The following is a 13,109-nucleotide window of genomic DNA, read 5'->3' on the forward strand; positions in this document are numbered from 1 at the left end:
AGGAATGCAACTTCACATGGGATGGTGCTGTTGCATGTCCAAGACCTCCGTGTACATATGTATCAGGCACACACGTGGCCAAGATGCAGGATGGCTGAGGTTGAGGGTGGGTTGCTGCATGAGGCTCCTGCTGGGGGTCTCACTTTCTCTCCTTCTCTCCCAGAAGAAATAAACAAAATTTTTAAAAATTGCCTACCTTTATTTTTTTAATTTTACCTTAATTATACATCGACATTAAATGACAAAAAATTTAAGCATCATTGAAATACACCAAATAAATAACTACATCACCAACTATACCTTAACTGCATGCCTCTCCTCACATGTAAAATGTGAAACAATAAAATATATACTTTTCAGTCATTTTTCTACCCATTTCTACAAAAATGTATGGGTGTATATATATATACACACACACACACACATATATAAATATATATATATATGAATATAATGTATGTGTGTATATATATATATATTAATCTGTTTCCTTACTTTTTCACTTCATTTTTTCAAAGATCTTTAAAAACAATATATATTATTTTTCTTAACAGTTGCTTAGTATTCTATAGTATAGACATTCCATAATTTATTATATTTAAGACACTTCTAATTTTTTATTTTTATAGGCAAATAACAAATAAGACTCTGGTGTACAATCTTGTATTTCTTTAAATATTCTGAAAGAATTTTTGTAGACTACATTTCTATAATTAAAATTACTTGTTTAAGTGATATGTACATTTTAAATTCAGATGCCTTCTGCTAAATTTTCCTTTCAAAAGGACTAGTTGACATTTCACCAATGGTAGATAAAACAGTATATTTTTTTGTATTTTAAACTGCTCAAGAGATTTATCAGTCTCTGAGACCAGCAGTTAGCGTAATGGCTATGTCCCTGGACTCCCATGTAGCCGACTGCGGTTGGAGTCCCAGACCCAGTGGCTTAAACTCACGTCGGGCACGTGTGCGTGCGGGCCCAAGATCCCGAGAGGAGAATGGAGGAGAAGGAATTGTAGCGTGGACATCTCCCCTGGGGGGTGATTTCTCGCTTTCTGTCTCTCTGTCTCTGTCTCTCTGGCGAGCACACGTGCCCTATAGCAAAAACCTCTCCAAAAAAAGAAATTTATCAGTCTCTTAAAATTTCGTTATTATATGTAAACAGACAGTCTTGTTTTAATTTGGATATCTCTGATTATTAGAAAGTTTGACTATTTTAAAATGGAGGTATTGACTATTTGTATTTACTTTTCTCAATTGCTTAATCATTTTCATCTGATTTTCTATGGAGTTGCTTTTATTTTTCTTATTGATTCCTTTTATTTGGGAGGGGGGAGATTATTGCTATCAGGTGTGTGCACTCACCAGAGAGATAGAGACTGAGAGACAGAAAGCAAATAATCACCCCCTCAGGGGGATGGCCACGCTACTGATCCATTTTCTTTTTCTTTCTTTCTTTCTTTTTTTCTTTCTTTCTTTCTTTCTTTCTTCCTTCCTTCCTTCCTTCCTTCCTTCCTTCCTTCCTTCCTTCCTTCCTTCCTTTCTTTCTTTCTTTCTTTCTTTCTTTCTTTCTTTCTTTTCTTTCTTTCTTTTTCTTTCTTTTTGCCATAGGGCATATGCGCTTACTGAGAGAAAAAGAGAGAGGGACAGTGAAAAGCTACTCCTTGGAGGGATGTGCTTGCCACAATCCTTTTTCCCATGCTTCTCTATGACTTTGGGCACATGTGCTCAGCATGATTTTCCAGCCACTGGGTCTGGTACTTGAACCTTGGTTGAATATGTGGGAATCACCTTAGCCACCACACCACCGCTTGCTGGCCCCATCATTTATCTTTTGTTCAGAAGGTTTTTGTTTGTTTTACTGTGGTCAAACACATCAACCTATTCCTTCTCATACTCTGGGCTTCGTATCTTATTGCAGAATACTTTTTATACCCTAAGGTTACTTTCTTTTAATAACTTTTATAAACTCTTTAATTCTAGTTAAGATTTTGTATAATGAAATAAGGTCTAATTTTCCAAATGAATAACCAACCATCTTCATCAATGGTTAATTGGTTCCGTTCTATCCCCTCCAATTCAAAGGGCTGCCTTTGTCATAAATGAAACTCTCAATTATATAGGTCTAGTTCTTCTTGGTTTAATATATTCCACTGAATTCTTTCTTAAGAACCATAGTTTTAATTGCTATTCCCTTAGATTAAGTGTAGAAATTTGGTGGAGAAATTACTCTTCCCACCACACTTTTTTTCTTTTCAAAATTCTTCATAATTTTTACATAATGTCCTTCCTATATGAGTTTAGAATCAGCTCATCACATATCTTTTAAAAATTCTTACTGGGGTTTGCTTGGGATTTGTATCAGACCCACACCTCTAAAACCCCTACTCTCTTCATTCCAGACACTGCTGGTTCATTTTCTAAAAGGAAGCTACCTGTCTGTAAGTCCTGGTCTCAGATTTCACTTCTCAGGAAAGCAGTCCCCAGCTCAAGATATGAGTGCATTGATTATTGAATGAACAATTAATTTTGGAAGATTGGACATATTAGCATTTTTGAGTCTTTCTGTCTCTGAGGACTCTTTATTTTGTCTCCTTTATAAGCTTTTACAGTATTATTATTGTAATCTTTGTGTATTTTCTGTTAACCTTGTGTCTAGATGTTACATGCTTTTAATTGTTATTGATTGTAATTTTCACCAAATATTTCCTTCTTGTTACTGGTTAAAAATGCTATTTTGTATGTTTATCTTTTATCCAACTACCTTCAAGTTTATTTCCACATAAGTTACTCCGATTTGTTTGATATGCAAGCATACAGCTAAAGATAGTGGCTTTGCTTCTTTTATTATCAGACTATTATCTACTGATTTAACTTCATTTTTATGTTTAGTGGCTAGGACTTCAATGATCATCTTGCGTAGTTTCTTGACTTCAAATAAAATATTTCTCATTTTATATCATTCATTTGGCTTTATTTTATTTATTTTTTAAAGATTTTGACTTAGGGTGTGGACACTCGCCGGACAGAGATCATGAGAGGTAAAGTGAGAAATCACCTCCCAGATACATGGCCACACTGCAATCCCTTCTGTTCTAATGTCCTCCTGGGATTCTGGCCATGCACGCACATGCACCCAGTGTGATTTTCAAGCCGAATGATGCAAGACTCAAACTGCGGTCTGTTGTGGAAATACAGACACCGTAGCCACTATATCACCAGCTGGCCCCTAATTTGGCTTTCTTAATTCTCTCATTGGGTTAAGAAGTTTTCTTCTTTTCTTAGTTGACTATGGCTTTTAAAAAATCATGAATGGGGGACAGCAGGTGGCATCATGGTTAAGGCACTGGACTCCCACATATCCTACCATGATTTGAGTCCCAGACAAGGTGACTTGAAAATCACACTGTGTGCGTGTGAGCCCAGAACCTCGAGAGGAGAATGGAGGCTCACATACATACAGTGGGATTTTCAAGTCACCTCACCTTTCATGATCTAGTTCTGGCTGAGGCTCAAGTGGATCACAACAAGGAGTGCCTGTCTCTCTGTCTCTCTCTGTCTCTCTCGTTTATGAAACATATCAATAAAGAGGCATTTTCAAAAATGAAAAACAAGTAGTGCTTATATCATATCTTTGGGGGGTTTTTTTTGGAGAGGTTTTTGCTATAGGACACGTGTGCTCACCAGAAAGACAGAGAGAGACAAAGAGACAGAAAGCAAGAATCACCCCCAGGGAGGATTGTTACACTGCAATCCCCTCTCTTCCATTCTCCTCTTGGGATCTTGGGCATGCACGCACATGCGCCCAGTGTGAGTTTAAGCCACCGGGTCCAGGACTCAAACCATAATTGACTACATGGGAATTGAATGACATAGCCATTATGCCAACTGCTGGTCTCACCTATATCATATCTTTAAGGATTAGATGGATCAAGTGGGTGGCCACTGGGAGGTCCCGGCTTCCCTTTGACTTATAAGGAATGGACACTGCACAACCATAGCAGACACAGCCCACCCATACTGGCCTCGATTCCTCCCTTGGGAGCTGATAGATATCAAACACAAAACTGAACTCAAAACACAAAGCAACCAAGCATTAAAGTTTCATGGAGTTGCTTTCTTCTTAGACTCATTCCAGTCCCTCAAGCTCAGGGACAAGTTGGTTTTCTTTCTATTGCTTAGAGGAAAACAAAAACAAAAACAAAAACAAAAAAAAACCCAGGCCACCCTCACTGTGCCCAATAGCAGGCATTCTACAGTCGTGTCTCTCCAAAATAACCTCCCCAGAATCACAATTAGTTAATATCCCCTCCCAAAGAGGCAGATCAAAATGAAGCTATATTTCTCTGACAGAAGCTAACAAAACATGGAATGTTCTGAGGAGGGAGAAGGAAGAAAAACAACAGAATAAATTAAACTTGGAGTTTCAGTGTTGACCTTGAATATTCCGTCTGTTTTCAGAACTTGAGTGGGGGGGGTCAAGCAACGTCTGTTTCCAATTAATTTTATTCTTTATCGTCTTTCTTAAAGGAAAATATGCCTTTAGAATCAAAATCTTCTCTGTATTTAAAAAAGTAAATAAACAAAAAAGATCAGAGAAGTACTACCATTTAAAAGTTTTCTTTCCTTTTGGGTTTTTTTTTTTTTTTTTTGGTCACGGAGAACTATGTAAATTATCACAAAAAATAGAAAACTCTAAACATCTTCCATTGTTTCATAGCATAATTTTATTCTTCAGAAAAGTTACAAAACTAGTAATTTTGTGCTTAGAAACTTGGTGAAGCAAGCAGATAAATATGTTTCATTTGCTCTGAAAGCATTTGGTTTTTTAATTTAATTTTTGAATTGTTACTTAAGTCAACATGTTAAAATCAGAAGATCTAAAGTCTATAAAATTCTTATTTTAATTTGAAGCCTATGAAGATCTGACAATATTTTAACCCCCAGAAAAGTACTACTACTGCAGCTTCCCTTTAGAGAGATATACCTAATTCACCAAGATCTCTGTCTTCTTAGGTCTTGGAGAAAGTTGCATGACAATTCTACTTAGGGTAGAATTAAGAAGAAAGTGATATTCAGATTGCTTTTGAAGTAGAAAAAATAAAGCTACATTGTGAAGTCTGATGATCTCAAAATAAGTGATATGTTCTGTACCTGGCCAGCTTTAGTCAGTTATACGTCTTGCCTGGCTTCTGTCAGCCTGGTGTTCACGGTCACTTCTAAGCACAATGGACCATGCACTCCACCTGCCCTCAGATGAGGCTCAGTCTGGCATGAGTGAGAAGCATTCTTTCAGGGACTGCCTCTTTATTCTGGGATTGTTTGACTCATTTTCCCATGGGTTCTCAGTGCCCAACAGTTCACAGTGGGAGCAGATAGAGGGCAAAGGTAATGTGAAATCTCTCTCACTACATGCATAGAAATATTGGATAAGATGTAGCAACCAAAAGACATTGAACATGCAAAGCTGAATTTGAAGAAAGGAGAATTTTTTTTTCTTTCAGAGAGAGAGATTGTTGCTGGAGGGCACATGCACTTGCCAGAGAGACAGAGAGATAGAAAGTGAACCTCTCCCCCTACCTCCAGGTAGGATGGCCACACTGCACACACGCACACAGGCCTGGCATGAGTTTTATGCTGTGAGGTCCAGGATTTGAACCGTGGTTGACTATATGGGAGTCCAGCAATGTAACCATTAAGCCACCTGCTGGTCCTAAAGAAAAGAAAATCTTATGTGTAACAAATGAAAAGAAAATTTAAAACAGAAGTAGGAAACATGGTGATAATGCTGTAGCCACTCTCAGGGTGCAGACCAGGGGATAGAGAAGGTATCTTCTGTCGTAATTGCCTAGGGCTGCCCAGACACAATAACACAAATTTGATAGACTGAAACTACAGACATTTATTCTTCATGGTTCTCCTGGAAGCCAGAAGTTGAGAAACAAGGTGTATACAGAGGCATGCTCCCTCTGAAGTTGCTAGGGAAGAACTGTTCCATGCCTCTCTGCTAGCTTTTGATAGCCTAGGACATCCTTTGTCTTTGCAAATATATCTTCCACGTCCAAGTTTATTTCCACATTGTCCTGCCTTTTTGCATATACCTGTGTCCAGATTTTCACTTTCTGTAATGACACTAGTCACATTGGATGAAGGCCCACCCTCATGAGCTTAACTTAATTTCCAAATAAAATCACATCTTGATGGGGTTAAGACTTCAACAAATCCCTTTGGAGGATCACAATGTGATCATTATGGGCAATCCCCAGAACTGTTTTTATTTTGTTTTGTTTTAATTCTATTTAACTTTATTTATTTACTTATTTTTTAATTTTTCCAGAGTGTGAGAGAATGTAAGAAAGCAAGCCACCAGGCCCACGACTTGAGTCATAGTCAGCCATGTCGGGGTCCAGCGCCCTCAACCACTATGCTACCTGCCGGCCCCAGAACTGGGGTTTTAAAGGCCATGTGGAAACTGAAGATGAGGCCTTAGGCCACTGTGGAGAAGAGTTGGAACATGATAACTACATCAAAATAGGACCCTCAAAAAGCTGCACTCTCAGCTAAAAGAAGGTTCTGTGAAAAATGTGCACGACCATGAACAGAAGCTTACGTGTAAGCTATGCCTAAATGCTTGCTTGAGAATTCAGAATTCCAGCCTAAAACTGCATTTGCAGTCTTTAAAGGATTCAGAAAATCCTACACACCCCCAAATTAATATCAGGTTTGTCTTAGGTGAATGATAGCTCTAGTTATCAGATGAAAGGACATGAAATCTCTGTAGGATATTGACTCCATAACACGATCCATCCGGGTTTCTCGTCAATGAAACACAATGACAGTGACAATGGCAATGCACTCACAACTGAAAAGTTCCAAGCAGAAAAGAAAGCAGCAAATTAGATACGAGATTCAGCAGAAATAATAAGCAGGTAGATTAGAGCCCCAAAATTGAGATGACCGAATGTCCATTGAAAAGGCACTATATAGAGTAAATTTATTTAAAATGATTTTTAACACTTAAGATATAAAAAAGGGGAGCAGCAGGTGGCCTGGTGATTAAGGTACTGGACTCCCACATGAATGACTGCAGGTTGAGTTCTGGACCCGGCAACTTGAAAATCATGCTGAGTGTGGGTGTTCGCGCGCCCAAAATCCATAGAGGAGAATAGAGGAGGGATTGTGGTATGGACATACTCCCTGGGGGTTGATTTCTCACTTTCCCTCTCTCTGTCTCTTTCTGGCAAGGACAAACATCTTACAGCAAAAACGAAGAAAAGAAAAAAATGTAGAATGGATTGCAGTATAGTCATACCACCTGGGGGTTGATTTTTCTCTCTCTCTCTCTGGCAAGCATACACAACTTACAGCAAAAAAAAATAAAAAATAAAAAAAAATAAACTCCTAGGGGGAGAGGGAGGGAAACAAGACACTTTGAAAACAGAATGCAAAGATTTTTTTTTTTTAAAAAAAAGAACCAAATTGACAGAGCATCTAGAATAAAAAAAAAGCATAGTCAAATAAAATTAGTGGATGAGTTAAGGAGTAGATTACCAACAGTAAAAGATCAAACATCAAATGTACATTTCTACGAGCTATAAACAAACTTGAAATCATATTTCTTTATTTCTCATCATCTGTATCTTGAAAAGGAAGATAAGAAAAACAATAAACATTATTAATGACAGAAGGGTGTCACATATGTGTAGAAATACCACAGTATCATTATCACACCCCATTGATAGTGACTGCAGTAACATTATGTAATATATAATCATATTTATATTTACTCATTTGTCCTAAAGATATTCCTGTTATTACTATTATTGTTTTGTTTTGTTTGTTGGTTTTGTTTTTCTAGAATCCAAGCAAGGCATTTGACCACCATATTAATTCTGTCTCTTATACCTTGTAACAGCTCTCCCACTTTATTTTTTATCCTATTTCTTTTTTGTTGTTGTTGGAGAGGTTTTATTATATTTTGTTTATTTGTTTGTTTGGTTTTTTACTATAGGGAGCGTGTGCTCACCAGAAAGACAGAGAGAGACAGAGAGACAGAAAGTGAGAAATCACCCCCCGGGGGGATGGCCACACCACAATCCCTTCTCCTCCAGTCTCCTCTCGGGATCTTGGGCATGCAAGTACACATGCCCAGCATGAGTTTAAGCCACCGGGCCTGGGACTCGAACCATGGTCGACTACATGGGAGTTCAGCGACATAGCCATTATACTAACTGCTGGTCCCTATTTTTATTCTATTTCTATCATATTGACACTTTTGAACAGTGCAAGTCAGTTTTCCTATGAAGTATCTTAAAATCTAAATTTTTAAAAAGAATTACTTATTTAATTTTACTTATCATCATTGTTTCTTAATTTGCAACAGGGAAGGTACACTCACTAGAGAGAGACAGAGAGAGTGAGAAAGCAAGCTGCCAGGTCTGGGACTCATACTGCAGTCAGCCATGTGTAAGTCCAGTGCCTTAACCACCACACCAGGCGCTGGCCCCCTAAATCTTAATTTTTGATATTTTTCATGATCAGTTCATATTATTAAGACAACTACAGACAGGGTACTGCAAAGCTTCTTGAACTTTATTTAGCAAGTTTGTAATGGTAGTGGTATGAATAAGTAATAATTATTATATGTATAATATATCTAAGAGCAAATAAGTAAATATATTTATGTTTTGAGGAACTAGAATTCTCCAACTCTTCCTGAAATAGAAAGTTGAGGGGCCAGCAGTTGATGTGGTGGTTAAGGCACTGGACTCCCACATGGTAGACTATAGTTCAAGTCCTGGGCCTGGCAGCTTGCTTTCTCACTTTTTCTCTCTTCCTCTCTGTGTTTCTGTCTCTCTCTGCTCAGATTAAAAAACAATAATAATAATAAATAAACAATTTTTTTGGAGAGGTTTTTGCTATAGGGCACGTGCACTCGCCAGACAGAGAGACAGAGAGATAGAAAGCGAGAAATCACCCCCCAGGGGGGATGGCCATGCCGCAATCCCTTCTCCTCCATTCTCCTCTCGGGATCTTGGGCACACACGCACATGCAACCGGCTTGAGTTTAAGCCACTGGGTCCGGGACTCGAACCGTGGTTGACTACGTGGGAGTCCAGCAACACAGCCATTACGCTAACTGCTGGTCCCAATAAACAATTTTTAAAAAAGAAATCGAAAGTAGGTGCTAATATGGACTAGGGGAAGTAAGTAAAGGAAGCAATTTGAAGGGATTAGTATGAACTCATGATTTTATTAAAGAAAGAAAAGAAATAAAGAAATGCTACATTTTCTAGTTCCATCCACTGAAATGGCCTAGAAGCAATGACCCTCCAGCTGCAAGAAGCACACCCAATATCCAGATTTTGGTTTCCAAATGTCATTCTCCACTAAAAGGAACCAGGGCTCCTTGTAGGATGGCTAATTTCAGGTCTGGGGCAGGAAGGGATGAGCTGACAACAGAAGCAAAGACGTGGTCAAAGCTGAACTGAGCACCTGGCCAACACATAGACAATTTGAGCTTCAGAGAGAATAATGACAGTAATCGATTAGACATACTGCCTGAAAAAGAATCCACTAGCTTATGGCAATAGATTCTTACTGAGGTATCCACACTAGCTAATAATGGCAGAAGTAATGATTGAATTAGAAGATGACCGTTTTTCAAACACAAATGTAATAAACAACTTAACCATGGATTGTTCTAAAACTATCGATCAAAAATTATTGGGGAGCAGGATATTGATATGTTGCCCAAGTATCAGTCCACAGTTCATTCACTAATCATGAAGACCGCAAGGGACTTCTACAATGGAGAAACTGGGCAGTTACCACGTCAACCAGGTGAACGAGCTAAGCATCATCAATTAATGGGACACATTGATATCCCGGTCTGCCAGGTGTGATGCCATAGGAAAAACACATCATCACCTGAGTTATTAGTCTTCCAGGGACTCCAATTGTATCCAAAAAGCTGACACAGCCTGACAAACATGCAGAATGGGAGCACTGTGTAAATGCAAAGTGAAGACAGGAGAGGATGCCTCCACTGCTCAGGGGCTGAAAGTCAGTGTTGGGAATGCCACTTCTCTCCCTCAAGATTCTCTCTTCCTAGGCCAGCCCCATGACATAGAAGGTGAACACAGCAAAGAGGAAGCCCACTCCCACAGGACTGACCAGAGTTAAGGTTTGGTCCCCCAGGAGCTTGAAATGAAATGCACTCCAATCACTCATGTGCAAGCCCAGGATCCTGGTAAGATGGAAAAGAAGGAGAAAAACGATTGTAGCTTGATCAGATCCCATTGAGGGTTGTGTTTGTTTGTTTGTTTGCTTGTTTGTTTAATTTTCTCTTTCTTGTGTGTATGCATATGACCTCTGACATTTACAACAGAAAGAAAAAAAGTGGTGGTTAAGGTGACTACCTCAGTTTGAGTCCCAGACCCAGCAGCTTGAAAAATATGCCAGGCGCGTGTGCGTGCAGGCCCAAAATCCCAAAAGAAGAATGGAGCAAAGGGATTGTGGGTAGCCATTCCCTGTTTGGGAGGCCAGGGTGCTAGCTCACTTTTTTTTCTCTCTCTCTCTTTCTGTATCTCTCCAGTGAGTGCATGTATCCTATGTTAAATCAATAAATAAATAAAAGTAGAAAAAACTTAAAAAAATAAAAATGGTTCTCTCCTCCAAAATGGTACTAATGGTCAGGTTAATGCTGCTTCCCCTGGCTTTTTCCATTACAAGGCATAAGGGGTCCTGGCTACAGCTTTTACTTAAAGCTGTGATAATGGGCTCTAGCCTGGAATAAGGACATTTTATTCACACCTTGCAAAAGCAGGTCCTAAGCAGCTGCGAGTTTGATGGAGGCAACCAGAAACAACCACATATGCGTTGGGATCCGTGGCTTCTTTTCAGTGCCCCACAGCTAGAAAGTCCTGCCTGCAGCCTCCTTAGGGCTGGAGAACACTGCTTGGAAGTGCCTCCCCTGGACTGCTGCTCCGTTCTCTCTCCTTCGGTCCCACATGTAGTCTGAATGGTTCCCGGACACCAAGGAGACATGTGGATTCCAAAACTGCCTCTGAGGTCTGGGAGTCTGGATGCGATGGCAGGCTAGCACGGCAGGGCTGCTGAGGACTGGGGCTTCCATTCTGCAGTGGGGGGAGAGGAAGGTCTATGTCTTTTCTGTTTGTCCTTATTTTACTGTTCACAGGATCCTTTTTGGCAGGTTGTAAAATACATCCTCTCTCCCCAGGAGATTCTCTGTTGTGCTGCAGTCCATCTAAACAAATATGTATTTACAACGGGTTCTTTTTTAAAACATGCATTATGTGCCTAATAGACTGAAATGACTCTTTAGGGGAAGTGCGGCATAGATTCTGGCAGTTTTTTGTTGTCTATAACATTCACCTCTTTTATATGGCTATTTATTTTTCTGCTGGTTTGGATGGTGAGAAGGGCTATGAGGAGAAAAAAATCATATACCCACGTATGAACGGCAATATATAAAACCAAGAGATTGGGCATGCAGTACTAATGATCTTTGAGGATGATATGAATTTGAGCTCTGTACTGCAGAAAAAAAAAAAGAAAAGAAAAAGAAAGAAAGAAAGAAAGTCAAAAGGAAAAAAAATAAGACTCTTCATCCTGGCTGTAGGTTACTTTATCATTTCAAAGTTTGGGGTCATATCCCTGTACCAGAATGCTCTCTGCTATTAATGGAAGGGAAATGCGATCTAAATAGCTCCAACGCTAGGCAAATCCTCCTACGGAAAATAATAAAAAGTCTACGGACAAGCCAACTCCAAGGTTGGTTAATTCTGTAGTTCAACAATTCCAGGACCCAAGGTATCTTCACTCTTTCACTTTACTACTTTCAATGTTCCTGCTTTACTCCTTAGTCATGGCCATACAAGATTGCCATAATATTAACTATCACATGCCAACCCAATCATAGCGAAGAAAAACAGTTCATATCTCTTTTTGTATCACAAGTAACCTTTCCTCCTTAGCAGAATTCTTTCCACAGTTCATTACAGCCTATGACTAAAAAGCAATCACTAGTGGAAAAGAGAACCACAATGATTAGCTCTGACCAGATTTATCAATCTTTTATTTATGCAGATTTATCAATATTTACCTTATTAGAAATGAAAATCAAGAAATCCAAAAATATTTAATAATTCATTTGGAAAAATAATAGACCTGGTATATGTTAATATAAACAGCCTATAGTTATGAAGATAACTATATCTCCAAAATGAAAAAAATAAGGAGAGAATTGGTATTTATATATATTTTTATAATGCATTTAAGTCCCCAGTTTGATAGAAGACTGCTGATTTCTCATATCTGCTTTTGCTTTCAATATCTTGAGATACGGTTTTAGTTGAAGTACATATCTTGCCTCACACAGACATGCAGTTGCAAAAGGGAAGAATATTTTAATAACCTTTTTGGATAATTGTGGATATTCTTTTTTGATGCTACATTAAAACTCGTCAAATGGTAGGGTTTTTTTAAAGAATAAGTACAGTGTGGAATCTAAAGCCTTATCAGAGAATTTTTTATTTTTTGTACATTAAAATCCATTGATCATGGACCAGCAGATGGTATAGTGGCTACATTGCTGGACTCCCATGTAGTCGACCACGGTTCAAGTTCCGGACTAGGTGGCTTAAACTCATGCGAGGTACATGTACGTGTGTGCCCAAGATTCCCAGAGGAGAATGGAAGAGAAGGGATTACAGTGTGGCCATCTCCCCGGGGGATGATTTCTTGCTTTCTGTCTCTCTGCCTCTTGTCTTTCTGGTGAGCACATGTGACTTAGAGAAAAAAATCTTTAAAATAAAAAGAAAATAAATCCATTGATCTATCTCACTTTTTAAATGGATCTTTACAAGGCATTTTTCATTTGTTTGCCTTTTTTATTATTATTATTCATATGTTAAATGGCTATATATCATTTAGATTGTGAAGATACTTTACCCAGCATGATATACAACTCAGTCCAGCCCAGTTGAGACCACCATACACATCTTCATCAACAGATAATAAACCTTGTCTGTGCCCCACAGGTGTCTTACCTCTCCATTTCCCCCCCCAAATTTCCTACGATCTCC

General features: G+C 38.8%; 1 long non-coding RNA gene across 1 annotated transcript in view; it reads right to left on the bottom strand.

Annotated features, from left to right (window-relative positions):
* Positions 1-6: 6 nt before the first annotated feature.
* LOC102502537 (uncharacterized) overlaps positions 7-13,109 on the bottom strand; it is a 32,856-nt gene continuing 19,753 nt past the window's right edge. The window contains exon 3 of the long non-coding RNA XR_337334.2: positions 7-151. This is a non-coding gene — a long non-coding RNA (uncharacterized LOC102502537). The remainder of the gene's footprint in view (positions 152-13,109) is intronic.

Source organism: Tupaia chinensis, unplaced genomic scaffold (genome assembly GCF_000334495.1).
Source record: "Tupaia chinensis unplaced genomic scaffold, TupChi_1.0 Scaffold145396_1, whole genome shotgun sequence".
NCBI lineage: Eukaryota > Metazoa > Chordata > Mammalia > Scandentia > Tupaiidae > Tupaia > Tupaia belangeri.